Source organism: Monodelphis domestica, chromosome X, assembly GCF_027887165.1.
Source record: "Monodelphis domestica isolate mMonDom1 chromosome X, mMonDom1.pri, whole genome shotgun sequence".
In the NCBI taxonomy this organism is placed as follows: domain Eukaryota; kingdom Metazoa; phylum Chordata; class Mammalia; order Didelphimorphia; family Didelphidae; genus Monodelphis; species Monodelphis domestica.
The window spans coordinates 16,726,323-16,746,625 of record NC_077235.1 but is presented as its reverse complement, the minus strand read 5'-3'; the positions used below and the strand labels follow the sequence as shown (position 1 = coordinate 16,746,625).

The 20,303-nt window shown below is 42.1% G+C and overlaps 1 long non-coding RNA gene across 1 annotated transcript; it reads right to left on the bottom strand.

Moving 5' to 3' along the window:
• Nucleotides 1–1,547: 1,547 nt before the first annotated feature.
• On the bottom strand, nt 1,548–19,824 carry LOC107650351 (uncharacterized). Its single transcript, XR_008914389.1, has 6 exons — nt 19,690–19,824; nt 18,879–19,020; nt 16,225–16,340; nt 10,240–10,355; nt 7,559–7,700; nt 1,548–2,052 (listed from the first exon to the last, which is right to left on the bottom strand). It is a non-coding gene; the product is annotated as an uncharacterized LOC107650351 (long non-coding RNA).
• Nucleotides 19,825–20,303: the final 479 nt, after the last annotated feature.

The window sequence follows — 20,303 nt, the reverse complement described above, 5'->3', positions numbered from 1 at the left end:
AAGGTTTAATTACTCATATTTATAATGAGCTAAATCAATTGTACAAAAAATCAAGCCATTCTCCAATTGATAAATGGGCAAGGGACATGGATAGGCAGTTCTGAGATAAAGAAATCAAAACTATTAACAAGCACATGAAGAAGTGCTCTACATCTCTTATAATCAGAGAGATGCAAATCAAAACAACTCTGAGGTATCACCTCACACCTAGCAGATTGGCTAACATGACAGCAAAGGAAAGTAATGAATGCTGGAGGGGATGTAGCAAAGTAGGGACATTAATTCATTGCTGGTGGAGTTGTGGATTAATCCAACCATTCTGGAGGGTAATTTGGAACTATGCCCAAAGGGCGACAAAAGAATATCTACCCTTTGACCCAGCCATAGCACTGCTGGGTCTGTACCCCAAAGAGATAATGGACAAAAAGACTTATACAAAAATATTTATAGCTGCGCTCTTTGTGGTGGCCAAAAACTGGAAAACGAGGGGATGCCCATCAATTGGGGAATGGCTGAGCAAATTGTGGTATATGTTGGTGATGGAATACTATTGTGCTAAAAGGAATAATAAAGTGGAGGAGATCCATGGAGACTGGAACAACCTCCAGGAAGTGATGCAGAGTGAGAGGAGCAGAACCAGGAGAACGTTGTACACAGAGACTAATACACTGTGGTATAATCGAACGTAATGGACGTCTCCATTAGTGGCGGTGTAATGTCCCTGAACAACTTGCAGGGATCCAGGAGAAAAAAACACTATTCATAAGCAAAGGACAAACTATGGGAGTGGGAACACCGAGGAAAAGCAACTGCCTGAATATAGCGGTTGAGGGGACATGACAAAGGAGAGACTCTAAATGAACACTCTAATGCAAATATTATCAACAAAGCAACGGGTTCAAATCAAGAAAACATCTAATGCCCAGTGGATTTACGTGTCGGCTATGGGGGGTGGGGGGAGGAAAAGAAAATGATCTATGTCTTTAACGAATAATGCTTGGAAATGATCAAATAAAATATATTTTAAAAAAAAAGAAAGAAACACCCAATAAAATCAACTGCTAGATTACAAGGGTACAGGGGGATATTGTTGTGGATAAAGACTCTAAATGAACATCCTAGTGCAAACATCAACAACATGGAAAGAGGTTCTCATCAAGGACACATGTCATACTTAATGGAATTGACCCTCTGCTACGGGAAGGGTGGAAAGAAAATGATTCTTTGTCACCTAGGAGGAATCATGTGCTAAATAGACTAAATAAAATATGGAAAGCAATAAAAAAGGAAAATTTCTTAATAAAGAAATGAATAAAAGGCCAGGTAGAAAAGTCTGAGAATAATCAATTCTCCAGACTTGGTTTAGGTCTCCAGCTGTTTCAAGATTTTTCATTTCTTCCTTGGCCTCAGGTGTCAGTTTTCTCCCTGAGGAGACTACATCATTTTCTTTGAATGGCACCCAGGATGATTGCTGTGGGGTTCAGGGATGCACCCCTGGAGATCGGGAGGAATACCATTGGCAAGAATGCAAGACTCTGAAACTTAGCTTCAAAATAAAAGAGACAGTTAATTGATTTGGAAAGTCATCATGAATGTGGTCAAGAGGCAGCTGAGGTGGAAGAGCATGGGTGCAAAAGCTGTTCCTTGGGAGGACAGCAAGACATCATGCCTCCATGCTGCGGTTTAGCTATCATTTGACAGCAGTTAGGACAGGACCCAGAAACAAGGGGTTTGGGCAGGAGGTTTGCCCCAGGCCATGGGGCTGGTTCTTGGCATCTGCAGCATTAAGGAAGAGGTGTTTCTTTTTGGCCATCTGATTCAAAGGGGCAAGAAGAATAAGTAGAAGGAGTGAAAGGTGGTGGCTGCAGCTGAGGAACAGCTCATCTCTCCACAGTTTGTGCAGTATCCTCACTAGAGTGCATGGGATCTCAATGGCGGCTAACATTCCGTGTCCTTTTGACTCACTTTGTTTCATAGCCTGCCCGAGGAAATGCCATTCTTCTTTAGTAAATGCTCCTTGTTGGGAAACGTCAGGACAACAGCTTAAGATCCCTATAAAGTAAGGCACAGAGTTTAGTCTCTGAGATCCTGATTCCTTGCTTTCCTATTCAAGGCTTCCATCACCTCATGGAGGAGTCTGAGAAGAAGGGTTTGGACCCATCATCCAGTCTGCAACAGTCACTCACCTCACTGGCCAAAGTGGAGGTCTGCCACCCCCCCTCCAATCTTGAACCAAATACATCTTCTGATCTATCCTGCACACCATAGGGGCACCATCACATGCTTTGCTTGCCTGCAACCACTTATTCCTATTTTCTACGGTGGACACCTGAGAAGGAGAATTGCAAAGATCGACTTATAAGATAGATAGAGGCATAGACCAAAGGAAGATAGATTGAAAGGCACTGGAGATCTCTTGATAAATAGATACATACATAGATAGGTACATACATATATACATACATACCTTTATAGAGATAGATACCCAAAGAGGACTGATGGGCAGACACACAGAAAGACTGACAGATACATAGACAGAAAGGCAGAAAGACAGAAGAATAGATAAACGAAGCTCTCTGTCAGTTTTCCTGGCTGTCCGTCCCCTTGTCCATCTCTCAGTCTACCTGGATATAGAGCTAGAGATAGTGTGGCTTTTCTTGGGTTGTGGCTTGAGGAACTGCATCTCCCAGTGTGCTCCAGGGGTCCCTCCACCATATTTCATGGGAGGGACTGGTCTTGAATTGGACCAATCCTAGGCTGGGTGAAGAATGATGCTCCCTCTGTGTCTGATTGATCTTGAGATGGACCAATCCTGGGCTAAGGCGGGGCCATGAGTATTGTCTCCCCCCAACACGGGATTGGTCCATTTTTGGACCAATCACAAGCCAGGACTCAAAGGGAGGGACTCCTGGTGCTAAATGGGGGTTGTAGTTCCACTGGCTCTCACAACACTTGAAAACCCATAAAAGAGGGACAGACAGACTGATAGATGCACCAACCAGCAGGCGAATAGACAGAATAATAGATCAAGTAAATGGTGTCAGTCCTTCTATCTGTCCAGCTGTCCATCTCTGTGTCTACATATTTACATAGAGAGAGAGATCATGTGGGTTTTCAAATGTTATGGCTTGGAGAACTACATCCCCCAGTGTGCTCCAGGGTCCCTCCCCCTTATTTCCGGTGAGGGAACCCTCTTGAATTGGACCAATCCTCTGCTGGGCAAGGGATGATGCCCATAATTTCCTTTCATAGGATTGGTCTATAAATGGACCAATCCCATGCTAAGGAGGGACCATGTCAATGGTTCCCCCCTACAACACTGGATTGGTCAAATCCAAGACCAATCCCAATCCAGGACTCAAAGGGTTGGGACCTCTGGGGCACACAGGGAGTTGTAGTTCCTCAGGATGTCACAATACTTTAAAACACACAAACTACATACACAGAGATTAATCCATGCACAAAACATGTAGGGAGATAGAAACATAGACTACACTGACAAGAACTCCAATATATCGACAGATAGAGAGACAGACAGAGAGACAGACAGACAGACAGAGCGAACCACAGACAGATAGATAGATAGATAGATAGACAGACAGATAAAGAGAGAGACAGATAGAGAGAGAGACAGATGAAAAATCTGGATAGATAGATAGACAGTTGCACATCCAGTTAGACAGACTTGTAGATACACAGAAACGAAGGCAGATAGACAGAATGACAGAGAAATTAATCTGTCGGTCAGTCTGTCTGTTCATGTGATTGTCTGTCTGTTCCTCTGTCCTGTCTTTTTGTCCATCAGTATGTCTGTGTCTGGAAGTCTATTTCTCCTTCTTTCTCTTTTTATCAGTCTAATAATCTTTCTGTCTATCTCTCTCTCTTTGAATCTCTCTACCCAAGTCTATCTCTCTAGATATTTGTCTGTTTCTGTCTATGTATCGATCGCTTGACTTTCTCTGTCTCTCTATCTGTCATTCTCTGTCTATTAATCTATCGATACCTCAGTCTATCTTTCTGTCTAAATGTCATTATATCTAACTCTATCTCTATATCACTGTTTGCGTGTCTGTCTATCTATTTATCTATTCATCTATCAATCAATCTATCTATCTCATTCCATCTGTGTGTCTCTGTATATCTCTATCAATCTATCAACCTGTCCATTTATCATTCTGCATATTTGTTGCTTTCCCTCTCTCAGTCTCTCTGTCTGTCTCTCTGTCTCTCTCACTCTCTATTCCTCTCTCACAAATAGCTATCTATCTGTGTAGAGAAAAAACCTGACAGACACACAGACAAATAGATGGACAGAAAGACAAGAACTAAGAGAAGCAAATAGATAGATAGATAGATAGATAGATAGATAGATAGATAGATAGATAGATAGATGCAGACATACATACATACATACATACATACATACATACATACATACATACATACATACAGAAAACCAGAAAAGACTGTCTGGCAGACAGATGGATAGATACAAATACAGACAGGCACCTAGGGTCCTGAGATGACTATCTTCCTTGGATCGTCCTCTAGATGGTCAGAAAGATGCACCTTCAGACCACACCTCTATCCTATAGGACATCTGTTTGTCCCCTAAAACCAAGGAATCTTTATGTCCCCAGGCAGACCCCAATACGATCACCCCACCTCATGCCTGAGTGACTAACTGTTGGGAAGAATGTATAAAATCCCCAGAACCGATGTCATCGGGGGGAACAGCCTTTCCTTTCATGCTGTCCTCCCAGGGAACTGCTCCCCATCTTGCTGTTCTACCTTGCTATCCTCCTGGCTACTCTCAACATTACTTTCTAAATTAATAAATCTCTCTTCTGTTTTTAAGCTAAGTTTTGGAGTCATTGCATGCTTGCAAAAGGCATCCTTCCCGAACCCAAAAGGGTATCCTTCCATGCCCATAACAATATGTCAGCCCTTCTGTACATCTGTCGATCTGTCTCTCTGTGTCTGTCAGTCCATTATTCTCTAATTCTGTCTATATATCAATGTATTGATCTAGCTATATCTATCTATTTGTATTGCTATCTCTCTATCCATGTCTGGCTGTCTATCCATCTACCTGAATTTCTGTGTATCTCAGTCTGTCCTTCCATCTATCTGTCTCTGTCTGTCCCTTTGTTTCACTCTCCAATATTCTCATGTTCTATTAATCTTTCAATGTCTCTGACTATCTCTCATTCTGTTTGTGTTTCTGTCTGTTTGTAATATCTTGATATCTATTTATCTCTCTATCTGTCTGTCTTTCCCCCTGTCTATCTCTCTGTCTGTGTCTGACTATGTGTCTCTCGATGTGCCATCTCTATATCCATCTATCTTCCCTCCTACCTATCTGACTACCCACCTGCCAGTCGGCCTGCCTATCTGTCTTTCTGTTTGTCTGTCTCTATCTCTCTGGATTCTCACGGGATCAGGTAACAAGTACAAACTTTGGGGTCTCCAACCTACAAGCTCCTCCGGAAACCAGATCCCTCTAGCCTACAAGTTTGGGCTTTCTTGATTCCAGTTTGACAATAGGAATACCGGGAAGGCCATTGACTTTAGACATTCCCTCAGACAGGGGAATGGGGAGATTGGTGTGAGAGCAAAAGTGTGTTCAAACATTTTAACTTTGTCTTTTCAAGATAGGATTCACAGTGGTGTCAATGAAGAAAACACATTCTGCATCTTGCTTTCCTTTAATTTTTAGAGCTGTTCAATAAATAACCAGATAAACAACATACAGTGAATCACACGGGATTTTAATAGTTTGTGCTATGATATTCATCATGTGTCAAACTGCAAGGAATTCTGTTTCCTAAAAAACCATACTGTGCCTGCATTAACAGGCCACCATTGGCAAGTATAGCTTCTGCTTTTTCTGATTGAATGCAGTGAATGTATTCACAGCATCAACAATAAGGTGTGTCAACGTGCAATCTAGAAACCCCAAACTTGTGGCCTAGTAGGATCTGGCGAAGCTGAGGTTTCAGGGGAAGCTTGTAGGGTGGAGACCCCAAAGATTATACTTATTCCTTGTTCCCATGGGAATCCATCCTGAAGGGAATCCCAGGCAAGCACTTTCAGACTGAGTGGGGGACGTTCAGGTGAATGACAATCCTAGTTAGGTATTCTCCCCTCTTATATCAAGAGACCTTTCCCAAGAAGAGCCACACCTGACAGGGAGCATTCTTCAGTATCCACTGTAAGCAGCCCCTCTCTTAGACCCTAGCCTTTGGCTAGGATTCCTTTCCTAAGTTTCATTGTATCCTGTCAGGGATGTCCTTTGTAGCTACAGCATTGTCACTCCCTACTCCTGGATTTCCCCCAAGTGGTAGAGAGGTTCCCCAAATTGTTTTCCTCCTTGGAGGAGTCATCTAGCCGGGTGGTCCTCCTAGGCATAACAACTCCAGAGTCCAGGATTTATGCCCCGTAAAAGTCGTGGCACCAGATGCTCAGTAAAGAATACAATATGGGATTTATCCCTATCCTGATTCAAGACTTGGTTTTTTGGACTATTTGAGAGTTCTGTGTTATTTCCAAGTTAACAAATGGCGAGCCAGCCAGGATGCTCAAGTTATGGCTACCTAAACCACTAGCCAGTTTGACCACCAGATGTGAGGTACACACAAGAACCCATTGAGTACAGTCAGGAATCAGCTGTGTGTGTTCGGTTAGTTAAGCCAAACTTTGCTCTCTAGCCACAAATTTCCACTCAAGGAGCAGCTTTAGCCTTAGTGTAAAGTGCTTTGAGGCCAGGCGAAGAGAAAGACAAATTGGCAGCCCAAAGGAAATTAGAGTAAAAAATGAAAAAAGGGAAGGGAATACTAGAGGTGTTCCTAGTTAGAGGTAATTTTGAACCTTACAGTCAGGAGTAAGCTGGGTGGGTCCAGTTGGTAAGCCAGACATTTTTGAAATGAACCTCACTTCAGTCAGAAACTAGCTGGGCAATCGCGTTTCCGTGAATGCCCCAGTCAACATGCCAGTGGGACTGCTGTGAAATTTATGCTCATACGTGGACATATATATGCATATGCACATATATATACATACACACACACACACACACACACACACATATATGTTACATACGATGGACCAGGTACCTGGGAATGTTACAAAAAGTGTGGAATATCAACCAAATCTGGTTCCAAAGTTAGTCGGCCAAAATGTAGCCCAGGTCAACCTGAACACATGCTCTAAAACTGACTAAGTTTTGTGTGTCACTGAGTGTTGGTACCTGTGTATGTGAGTGAAGCAGTACTTCTAGTAGAAGGAAGAGCGAGGATAGTACAGGTGACGTGCGTGAATGGTTGGCTGAAAGCGTTGACTAGGAAGCTCAAGTTGGAGTGTGAGAGCAAGAGTGTTTATTAAATGCTCCTTGTTGGAAAACGTCAGGACAACAGGTTAAGATCCCGTTAAGTAAGGAGCAGAGCTTATCCTCTGAGAGCTTGATTCCTTGCTTTCCTATTCAAGATTTCCAGCACCTCAAGGAAGAGTCTGATCAGAAGGGTTTGGACCCATCATGCAGTCTGCCACAGCCACTCACCTCGCTGGCCAAAGTAGAGGTCTGCCACTCCCCCTCCAATCTTGAACCAAATACATCTTCTGAGCCACCTGAACATCACAGGGACACCATCATATGCTTTGCTTGCCTGCAACCACTTGTTCTGATTTTCTAGGGTGGACACCTGAGAAGAAGAATGGGAAAGATCGCGTGATTGATGAGATAGATAGAGGGACAGACCAATGGACAGACAGACTGACAGACACTGGAGATCGAATGATAAACAATTACATACATTGATAGGTACATACATACATATATATAGAGAGAGATAGATACCCAGAGAGTACTGATGGGCAGACAGGGAAAGATTATTGACAGACTAATCTGTCTGTCAGTCTGTCTGTTCATGTGTCTGCCTGTCTGTTCTTTTCTCCTAGATTTTTTTTCCACCAGTCTGTCTGTGTCTGGAAGTCTGTTTCCCTTTCCTTCTGTTTATATCAACCTAGTGATCTTTCTACCTATATATCTCTCTTTGAATCTCTCCACCCAAGTCTATCTCTCTAGATATTTGTCTGTTTCTGTCTATGTATCGATCGCTTGGCTTTCTCTGTCTCTCTATCTGTGTCTGACCCTCTGACTCTCTATCTGTCATTCTCTCTGTCTATTAATCTATCGATACATCAGTCTACCTTTCTGTATATCTCTCATTATATCTAACTGTATCTGTATCTATCTGTCTGTCTATCTATCTATCTGATTATCTATATATCTCATTTTATCTCTGTGTCTCTCTATATGTCTGACTGTATATGTCTATCTGTCTACCGATCTATCAACTTGTCCATTTAACATTCTGCATATCTGTGTTTCTCTCTCTCTCACACACACAGACATAAATAGTTATCTATCTGTGTAGTGAAAAAGAACTGACAGACACAGACAGACAGATAGATGGACAGAAAGACAGAGACTGAGAGAAGCAAATACATACATACATACATAGGTGACGTGGGTGAATGGTTGGTTGAAAGCTTTGAATGGGAAATCTGAATTGGAGTGTGAGAGCCAAAGCATTCTCTAGAGTGTCTGAGTAACTGCTTTAAGGCTTTAAGGCTACGAAAATGGAGAAAGTTTCTTCATGAATTGAAACGTCAGGGCTGAAGGTCTAAAGAGTTACCAAATTTGGTAAATGAAAGAGCTCCTCCTAGAAGCTGAAGAACTTAAGTTCTCTGTTTCTTCTCAATGTTCTGTGAGTTTTGGGCTATACTGTATGTCTAATGGATTTCCTTTAAATGTAGGTGATAGAAATGTTAGCAAATGATGTCTATCAAGTAGTGTTACAACAGTTCATTCCTCCAAAAAGCTAGAGAAAAGGGCAGGAGCTGGCCATCTGCACTGGGGATTATGGAGCAGAAAGCGAAAGGAGGTCCAGAAATTCTTGACTTTACAGTCTAATCTTTTCTTCCCAAGTTTAGCTAGGACTAATGTGTGAAATCGTGTATATCAAGTGCAGTAAATATTGAGTATTGCTAATAAGAGGCATTTTCCTCGAGGTATTAACATGTTTATTTGTATGCAGTCATTTCACATTTTTATCAAGCTGGTATTTGTTTTCAAAGAGTTAGGGTTAATTTTTTCAGATTACCGTGTGTGTGTGTGTGTGTGTGTGTGTGTGTGTGTGTGTGTGTGTGTCAGGGTGAGGGTGAGTGATTTGTGGAGTGAAAAAAATTTCATTTGCGGAAGGGTAACTACGGACCTTACTGGTCTTTCAACTGCTGTTAAAGAACACGAAATATGGGGGAAAAACTTTGCTTTAAAAGCCAATGAAACCGTGAATATTTTTTAATTGAGCCACAAACTTCCTCTCTAGGATCAGCTTTAGTCATAAGCGAACGTCCTTTGACGCAAGGTGAAGAGAAAGGCAAATTGGCAGCCCAAAGGAAATTAGAGTAAAAAAAGAAAAAGAGAATGAATAGTAGAGGTGTTCCTAGTTAGAGGTAATTGTGAACCTTTTCCTTCGGAACCCTAAATGTTGTTTTTGGAGAGGAAATGTTAGGAGTTTGAGTTTTTGAAAAAAGAAAAGCATCATCAACTATTACCTGATTTGGGGCATTTTGAAGGTCAATTTTCGGAGTGCAACCATTCCAATAGATAAGTTTTTGCTTGAATAGACCAGGGAATAAGGAGAACTAATTTTCCTTTTGAAGTAGAGAGAACTAATGGATTTGTGCGCATTATTTCTGATCATCATTGGCACATGACCTCTAATAGAGAAAGGAATTAATTCCCCACCTGGGAAACTCCTAAGACATTTCTAGTAACACCCTGGATTTCCCACACACACACACACACAGTTCTGGAAGAGGGGTGAAGATATGAAAAGCTATGAAAGTGAAGATTTCCCTCAGGATGTTTCTTAGGACGCAAAATCCTGGACCAGGTTTTCCTGCAGGCCAGAATCTGAAGAACTGCTCAAGGAGACATCTTTAGGAGTAATCCAAAGGAGACCCCACGATACGGAATCCAGAGAAGGATTGTGTCCTGTCATTTTAATTGATGTGAGAAATACTTCTGCAGCAGAGGGAAGAACTGCTCATTTGGTTTCCCCTGAGAATTCTATTTACCTGGAGCCAAGGCTCTTTAACTAGAGAACCTAGAAAGGACTGAGTTAGTCCCCAGACTGAGTTGAAGAAGGAAAGTTGAAAATAGGAGCATTTTACCTTGTTAAGAGGATGGAAAGGAACATCTGTTCATTGGAGAAGTTGCAGCAAAGATTCCAGAGTGCTGAGTTGTCTCAAAGTCGAATCAGAAGACGTTAGGAAAGAAATCATGAAGCCTAGAAAGAATTGGTAGTAAGAAAGATAATCTTAGCATGGCGAGAGAGATTTGCAATCTATAGGTGAATTCTATGGGAGGATCCTGGGGAAAAGAAATGCTATGGGGGGAAATGGGTTAGGATACAGTCACAAGGGCCAATGGAAGGACTGAGGATTGGCTCAGCTAAGTGTCTGTCAAGCTGTACAGCTGACTGCTGATCATTACTAACTTATACCTGACATTCTTTTTCCAAATTAGGGAGCTTTTCTCCCCCATTTTAAGTTATTTCTCACTTTTCTCTTGTTAAAACAAATATTCTGTCATCCTATGATGAAATCCTCAGAGAGGCAAGACTTAGAATAAGGGGATTAATTTAGCAATCATTTTGATCTACAGACTTGCATGATTAATTATTTTCAGGAGTTAAAAGGGAATGAAAGCAGTTTTCCAATCCCTCGCTTCTGAACCTCCCCAAAGTTAGGTTGGGAGGGGGTGTGTGTGTGCGCGCGCGTGTGTGTGTATGAGTATCACATTTCTAATCTGGAGAATTTTTGAGCTAATTTCAATTTTGAAACTTACGTATTTGAAGTTCAAACTTGTTTTGAAGGTGAAATTATGGGTAAGGACTTGGGTTCTTCTGACGATTTGAAAGTTCAGCATTATTTCCAAGTTACTTTTGAAAGAACAGTTATAGAGAAATTCACAGTTTAGGAGATTCCGGCACTAGGAAGAGGATTCTCCATTTTGCCTAGCACACTTACAAAATTTAATGGCCAAGACTGATAGTCTAAATGGAACATTTCAACTTGCATTCCTGGTATAGGGTTTAGACTAACATCAGTACTGGGAACTCTTTTTGTCATATGAGTAAGCAGTACCTCTGCAATTCCGAACAACTAATAGGTGACACTGCCTGGTGTTTCAAAGTTTGAATCTATCCAATAATGTGGTCACTCTGATGCCATGTATAAATGAGAATGTGTCTCCTCTTGAAAATGGAGGCTACACAGATTGGCTAATATTACAGGAAGGGAATATAATGTATGCTTGAGGGGATGAGGCAAAGTAAGGACATGAAAGCATTGCTGGTGGAGTGGGGAATTGATCCAACCATATGGAGAGCAATTTGGGACTCTGCCCAAAGGGCACTAAAAGACTGTCTACCTTTTGATCCAACAATGGCAGTGCAGGGTTTGTAACCCAAAGAGATAATAAGAAAAAAGACTTGGACAAGAATGTTCATAGCTGGGCTCTTTGGGGTAGCCAAAAATTGGAAAACGAGGAGATGCCCTTCCATTGGGGAATGGGTGAACAAACTGGTATCTCCTGGTGCTGGAATACTATGGTGCTCAAAGGAATAATTAACCGGAGGAATTCCACGGGAACTGAAAGGACCTCCAGGATGGATGCAGTGAGAGGAGCAGAACAAGGAGAACATTGTACACAGAGATGGATACAATGTGCTGCAATGGAATGGAATAGAATACTACATTAATGTCATTCTATGCCCATATCTATGAGAAAGAACATTATCCACATTCACAAGGAAAACTGTGAGAGTAGAAACATCCAAGAAAAACAACTGCTAGATTACAAGGGTCCAGGGGGTTAAAGCTGGGGATATAGACTCTAAATGAACATCCTAGTGAAAACATCAGCAACATGGAAAGAGGTTCTCATCAAGGACACGTGTCATACCCAGTGGAATCGCCCCTCAGCTAGGGGAAGGGTGGAAAGAATATGATCCTTGTCACCGAGGAGGAATAATGGGCTAAAATGACTGAATAAAAAATGAAAAGCAATAAAAAAGACAAGTGCTGAATAAAGAAATAAATAAAAGACAGGAAGATAGACAAAACGACAGAGAAACTAGTCCATCTGTCAGTTCTTCTGTATGTCTGTCGATCCATCTTTCTGTGACTCTCAATCTGGTTTTCTCTAATTCTGTCTATATATTAATCTTTTGATCTAGCTGTATCTATCTATCTGTATTGCTATCTGTCTATCCCTGTCTGTCTGACTATCCATCTGTCTGAATTTCTGTGTCTCTCTGTCTATCACTCCGTTCCACCTTCCCTCAGTCTGTCCTTCCATCTATCTGTCTCTGTCTGTCCCTTTGTTTCACTCTCTGATATTCTGTTGTTCTATTAATCTTTCAATGTCTCTATCTCTCATTCTGTCTGTTTGTGTTTCTATGTCTTTTCGTTCTATCTTCCTATCTATTTATCTCTCTATCTGTCTGTCTCTCCCCCTGTCTATCTCTGTCTATGTCTGACTATGTGTCTCTCTATGTGCTATCTTTATATCCATCTATCTGCCCTCCTACCTATCTGACTACCCATCTGCCAGTCGGCCTGCCTATCGATCTTTCTGTTTGTCTGTCTCTATCCCTCTGGATTCTCCCGGGATCAGGGAACAAGTACAAACTTTGGGGTCTCCAACTTACAAGCTCCTCCGGAAACCCAGGCTACACCAGACCCGTCTAGGCCACAAGTGTGGGGCTTCTAGATTCCAGGTTGACAACAGGAACACCGGGAAGTCCATTGACCTTTGACATTTCCTCAGAGAGGGGAATGGGGAGATTGTTGTGAGAGGAAAAGTGTGTTCTAAAATTTTAACTCAGTCTTTGCAAGATAGGATTCATGGTGGTGTGAATCCACAGAACATGTTCTACATCTTACATTCCTGTAATTTTTACTGCTTTTTAACAAATAACCAGATAAACAACAGAAAAGGAATCACATGGGATTTTACAAGTCTGTGCTATGATCTTCATCACGTGTCAAACTGTAAGCAATTGTGTTTCCAGTAAAAAACCATAGTGTGCCTGCATTAACGGCCACCATTGGCAAATACAGCTCCTCCTTTTCCTCATTGAATGCAGTGAATGTATTCACAGCATCAGCAATAAGGTGTGTCAACATGGAATCTAGAAACCACATACTTGGGGCCTAGTGGGATCTGGTGAAGCCCAGGTATCAGGAGGAGCTTGTAGGTTGGAGACCCCAAAGATTGTACTTGTTCCCTGTTCCCATGGGAATCCACCCTGAAGGGAATCCCAGGTGAGCAGTTTCAGACTGAGTGGGCAACCCTTAGGTGAATGACAATCCTAGTTAGGTACTCTCCCCTATTGTATGAAGAGACCCTTTCCAAGGAGATCCATAGCTGGCAGGGACCATTCTTCAGTATCCACTGTAAGTAGCCCCCTCTCTTAGACCCTTGCCTTTGGCTAGGATTCCTTTCCTAAGCTTGATTGTATACTGTCAGTGATGTCCTTTGTAGATACAGTAATGACACTCATCTTTCCCAGCTCCTGGATTTCCTCCATGTGGTTCCCCCAATTTTTTTTTACTTGGAGTTATCACCTAACCTGGTGGCTCTCCCAGGGATAATATCCACAGAGTGAAGGGTTTATGCCCTGGAAAAGTTGTGGCACCAGACTCTGAGTAAAGGATATAATATGGGATTTATCCCTATCCTGATTCAAGACTGGGTTTCTCAGAGTATTTGAGAGTTCTGTGCCATTTCCATGTCAACAAATGGCAAGACAGGCCAGATGGCCAACTTATGGCTACCTAAACCTCCAGCTAGTTTGACCACCTGATGTGAGGTACCCAGAAGAACCCATTGAGCTCAGTCACGAATAAGCTGGGAGGGTTCAGTTAGTTAAGCTAAACTCTGGACAAAGGAACCTCTCTTTAATTAGGAAGCAAGTGGGCAATCGCTTTTCCATGCATGCCCGAGCCTATATCCCAGGGGGACTGCTGCCAAGGTCATATTCATACATGTACATAGTTATATATATGATATATGATGGACCAGGTACCTGGGAATGTTAGAAAAAGTGTGGAACATCAATCAAATGTGTTCCACGGGAAGTCGGCCAAAATGGAGCCCAGTCCAACCTGACCACAAGCTCCACTATTGACTAAGTTTTGTGTGTGACTGAGTGTTGGAACCTGTGTATGTGAGTGAAGTAGTATTTTTAGTAGAAGGAAGAAGGAGGATAGTATAGGTGACATGCGTGAATGGTTGACTGAAAGTGTTAAAAGGGAAGCTTGAGTTGGAGTGTGAGAGCCAGAGCTTTCTCTAGAGGGTCTGAGTAACTCCTTTAAGGCTAAAAAATAGAGAAAGTTTCCTCATGAATTGAAATGTCAGGGCTTAAGGTCTAAAGAGTTATCCAATTTAGTTTATGAAAAAGCTTCCTCTAGAAGCTGAAGAATGTAAGTTCTCGGTATCATCTCAAGGCTCTCAGGGGTTGGGCTATGCTGAAGGTCTAATGGATGTCCTCTGAATGCAGGTGATAGAAAAGTTAGCAAATAATGCCTTTCAAGTTGGGTTACAACAGTTCATTCCTCTGAAAAGCTAGAGAGGAGGGGAGGAGCTGGCCATCTGCGCAGGGGATTATGGAGCTGAAAGCCAAAGGAGGTCCAGAAATTCTTGACTTTACTGTCTAATATTTTCTTCCCAAGTTTTGCTAGGACTAATATATGAAATCGTGTATATCAAGTATAGGAAATTTTGATTATTGCCAATAAGATGCATTTCCTTTGAGGTATTAACTTGGTTATTTGAGTGCAGTCATTTCACATTTTTGTCAAGCTGGTATTTGTTTTTAAAGAGCAGGAGTGGTTTTTTTTTCAGTTTACTCTGTGTGTGTGTGTGTGTGTGTGTGTGTGTGTGTGTGTGTGTGTGTGTGTGTGATTTCTGGAGTAAAGAATGTTCAGTTGAGGATGGGCAACTACAGACCTGACTGGTGTTTAAATTGTTGTCAAAGGACTCTAATGCAAATACTATCAACAAAGCAATGGGTTCAAATCAAGAAAACATCTAATGCCCAGTGGATTTACGCGTCGGCTATGGGGGGTGGGGGGGGAGGAAAAGAAAATGATCTATGTCTTTAATGAATAATGCTTGGAAATGATCAAATAAAATATATTTAAATTAAAAAAAAATTGTTGTCAAAGGACATGAAATATGGGGGGGAATGCTTTGCGTTTAATGATGAGGAAACCCTGAACATTTTTTACTTGAGCCACAAATTTCCTCTCTAGGAGCAGCTTTAGCCATAGGCCAAAGTGCTTTGAGGCAAGGAGAAGAGAAAGACAAATTGGCAGCCCAAAGGAAATTAGAGTAAAAAATGAAAAAAGGGAAGGGAATAGTAGAGGTGTTCCTAGTTAGAGGAAATTTTGAACCTCTTCCGTAGTAACCCTAAGTTTTGTTTTTGGAGAGAAAACGTTACCAGTTTGAGTCTTTGAAAAAGGAAAAGCATCATCTACAATAACCTGATTTGCGGCATTTTGAAGGTCAATTTCCAGAGTGCAACCATTTCAATAGATAAGTTTTTGTTTGAAAAGACCAGGGAATAAGGAGAACTAATTTTCCTTTTGAAGTGGAAAAAAACTGATGGTTTTGTGTGCATTATTTCTGATGATCTTTGGCACATGACTACTAGAGAAAGAGACCTGGGAAATTCCTAAGACAGTTCTATGAATGCCCTGGATTTTACCCCTCCCTCCCCCAGTTCTGGTATGGGGGTGAAGAGATAAAAACCTATGAAAGGGAAGATTTGCCTGAAGAGGTTTCATAGGAGCCAAAAGCCTAGACCAGAATTTACTGCAGCCCAGAATCTGAAGTATTACTCAAGGTGACATCTTTAAGAGATATTCGGAAGAGTCCCCAATGTACGGAATCTGGAGAAGGATTGTTTCCTATCCTTTTCATTGACTTGAGAAATAATTCTACAGCAGAGGGAAAATTGGCCATTTATTTCTCCTGAGAATTCTATTTACCTGGAGCCAAGGCCCATTAAGTAGAGAACCTAGAAAGGACAGACTTAGTCCCCATTCTGAGTTCAATGAGGAAAGTTGAAAATAGGAGCACTTTACCTCGTTAAGAGGATGGAACAGAACATCTGTACATTAGAGAAGTCACAGCAAAGATTCCAGAGTGCTGGGTTGTCTCAAAGTCGAATCAGAAGACGTTAGGAAAGAAATGATGGAGCCTAGAAGGAATTGGTAGTAAGAAAGATAATCTTAGCATGGCGAGAGAGAATTGAGATCGATAGGTGAATTCTTTGGAAAGATCATGGGGAAAATAAATCCTATGGAGGAAAATGGGTTAGGATACAATCACAAGGGCCAATGGAAGGGCTGAGGAATGGCTTAGCTAAGTTTCTATCAAGTTCTACAGCTGACTGCTGATCATTACCAACTTATATCTGACATTTGTATTCAAATTAGGGAGCTTTTCTCCCCCATTTTAAGTTACTTCCCACTTTTCTCCTGTTTGATCAAATGTTCTGTCATCCTATGATGAAATCCTCAGAAAGGCAAGGGCTAAGATATGGGGCTTATTTTAACAATCATTTTGGTCTACGGACTGGCATGATTATATTTGTTCAGGAGTTAAAGGGGAATGAAAACAGTTTTTTATCCCGAACATCCCCACGTCCCCAAAGTTAGATTGGGAGGGTGTGTATGTGTGTGTGTGTAGGTGTGTATTTGTGTGTCTGTGTGCTTGTTTGAAACTTTTAAATATGAATTTCAACATTGATTTGAAGGTGAAATTGTGGTTAAAAATTTGAGTTTTTCTGACTATTTGATAGTTTGGCATTATTTCCACGTTAACGAGTTCAAGGATGTTACTTTTGCATGAACAATTATAGAGAAATTCACATTTTATGAGATTCCAGCCCCTGGAAGAGGATTCTCCATTTTACCTGGCACATTTGCAAAATTAAATGGCCAAGACCGATGCTGTACATGGAATGTTGCAACTTGCATTCTTGCTATTGGGTTTAGACAGACATCAGTACTGGGACCCCTTTTTGTCATTTGAGTAAGCAGTACCTCTGCCAATCCCGAACAATTAATAGGTGACACTGCCTGCAGTTTCAGAGTTTGAATCTATCCAATAATGTGGTCACTCTTATGCCATGCGTCAATGAGAATGTGTCTCCTATTGAAAATGGAGCCTAGCAGATTGGCTAACATGACAGAAAGGGAAAGTAATGAATGCTGGAAGGGATGTGCCAAAGTTAGGACAGGAAGGCATTGCAGGTGCATTGGGGAATTGATTTAACGATTATGGAGGGCAATTTGGGACTCTGCCCAAAGGGAGCTAAAAGACTGTCTACCTTTTGATCCAACCATGGCACTACAGGGTTTGTACCCTAAAGAGATAATAAGAAAAAAGACTTAGACAAAATTGTTCATAGCTGAGCTCTTTGGAGTGGCCAAAAATTGGAAAAGGAGGGGATGCCCTTCCACTGGGGAATGGATGAAGAAATTGTGGTGTCTCTTGGTGCTGGAATACTATGGTGCTCAAAGGAATAATGAATTGGAGGAATTCCACAGGAACTGGAACGATCTCCAGGAATGGAACACTATCCACATTAACAAGGAAAACTGAGGGAGTAGAAAAACCCAAGAAAAACAACTGCTAGATTACGGGTCCAGGGGGTTAGGGATGGGGATATAGACTCTAAATGAACATCCTCGTGCAAACATCAACAACGTGGAAAGAGCTTCTCATCAAGGACACATGTCATACCCAGTGGAATTGCCCCTCGGCTACGGGAAGGGTGTAAAGAATATAATTCTTGTCACCAAGGAGGAAAAATATGCTAAATTGACTAAAAAAATATGAAAAGCAATAAAATAGAAAATTGCTGATCCTGGCCAGAAAAGTTTGAGAATGATCAATTCTCCAGACTTGATTTTGGTCTCCAGCTGCTTCAAGATCTTGCATTTGTTCCTTGGCCTCAGGTGTCAGTTTCCTCCCTGAGGAGACTACATCATTTTCTTTGAATGGCACACAGGATGAGTGTTGTGGGGTTCAGAGATGCACTCCTGGAGGTGGGAGGGATACCATTGGGAAGAATGCAAGACTCTGAAACTTGGCTTCAGAAGAAAAAGAGACATTTTATTGATTTGGAAAGTCATGTTGAATGTGGTCAGGAGGCAGCCGAGGTGGAAGAGCATGGGTGCAAAAGCTGCTCCTTGGGAGGACAGCCAGACATCATGCCTCCATGCTGCGGTTTAGCTATCATTTCACAGCAGTGAGGACAGGACCCAGAAACAAGGGGTTTGGGGAGGAGGTTTGTCCCAGGCCATGGGGCTAGTTCTTTCCATCTGCAACATTAAGGAAGGGGTGTTTCTCTTTGGCATCTCATTAAAAGGGGAAAGAAGAGTGAGTACAAGCAGTGAAAGGTGGGGACTGCAGCTGAGGAACAGCTCATCTCTCCACAGTTTGTGCACTATCCTCACTAGAGTGCATGGGATCTCAATGGCGGCTAACATTCTGTGTCCTTTTGCCTCCCTTTGTTTCATAGCCGGCCAAGGAAATGCCATTCTTGTTTAGTAAATGCTCCTTGTTGGGAAATGTCAGGACAACAGGTTAAGATCCCTGTAAGTAAGGTGCAGTGCTTAGCCTCTGAGATCTTGATTCCTTGCTTTCCTATTCAAGACTTTCATCAACTCATGGAAGAGACTGAGAAGAAGGGTTTGGACCCATCATCCCGTCTGCCACAGACACTCACCTCACTGGCCAAAGTGGAGGTCTGCCACTCCCCGTCCAATCTTGAACCAAATACATCTTCTGAGCCATCTGAACCCAACTGGGACACCATCACATGCTTTGCTTGTCTGGAATCAGTTATCCTGATTTTCTAGAGTGGACACCTGAGAAGTAGAATGGGAAAGATCGCGTGACTTATAAATTAGATAGAGGGATAGACCAATGGACAGACAGATTGACAGACACTTGAGATCGATTGATAAAAAGATACATACATAGACAGGTATATACATACCTACCTATGTAGAGATAGAGACCCAGAGAGGACTGATGGGCAGACAGACACATTGACTGACAGATCCATAGATAGGAAGGCACTAAGACAGAAAAGCAGAAAAACGAAAGTCTCTGTCTTTCAGTCCTCCCGTCTGTCTGTCCCCTTGTCCATCATTCGGTCTACATGGATATAGAGCTAGATATAGCTTTGCTCTTCTTAGATTGTGGCCTAAGGAACTGCATTTCCCAGTGTGCTCCAGGGGTCCCTCCCCCATCTTTCCTGGTTGGGATTGGTCTTGAATTGCACTAATCCTAGGGTGGGTGAGGAATGATGCTCCCTACTTTACTGTGCCTAATTGCTAAAGAGAGGGACCAATTCTGGGCTAAGGAGGGGCCATGGGTATTGTCCCTCCCCCACCACGGGATTGGTCGAATTCCGGACCAATTCCAAGCCAGGACTCAAAAGATTCCTGGGGCACAATGGGGCTTGTAGTTCCCGAGGCTATCACAACACTTGAAAAACCACAAAAGAAACACAGACAGGCTGACAGACGTACCAACCAGTAGGAGAATAGACAGAATAACATATCAAATAATCTGTGTGTCAGTTCTTCTGTCTGTCTAGCTGTCCATGTCTCCGTCTACATAGAGAGATCCGGTGGGTGTTCAGTGGTTGTGGCCTACTGGACTATATCTCCCAGCATGCTCCAGGGTTCCCTCCTTCTTATTTCCCGTGAAGAATTGGTCTTGAATTTGACCAGTCCTCTGCAGGGCAAGAGATGATGCCCATTTTCCTTTCATAGGATTGGTCTTGATATGGACCAATCCCATGCTAAGGAGGGACCATAGACATAGTCCATCCCCCAACACAGGATTGGTCCAATACAAGACCAATCAGAAGCCAGGACTCAAAGGGATGTGACCACTAGGTCACATTGGGAGTTGTAGTTCCCCAGGATGTCACAACACTTTAAAACACACAAATGACATACACACAGTGTGATCCATGCCAAAACAAGCAGGCACATAGATACATAAACTACACCAACAGGAACACAAAGACATAGATAGATCGATAGATATATAAGTAGAAAAACAGACAGATCGACAGACATATAGATAGACAGATACATAGACAGAGAGACAGATAGGGACAGACAGATAGACGGAT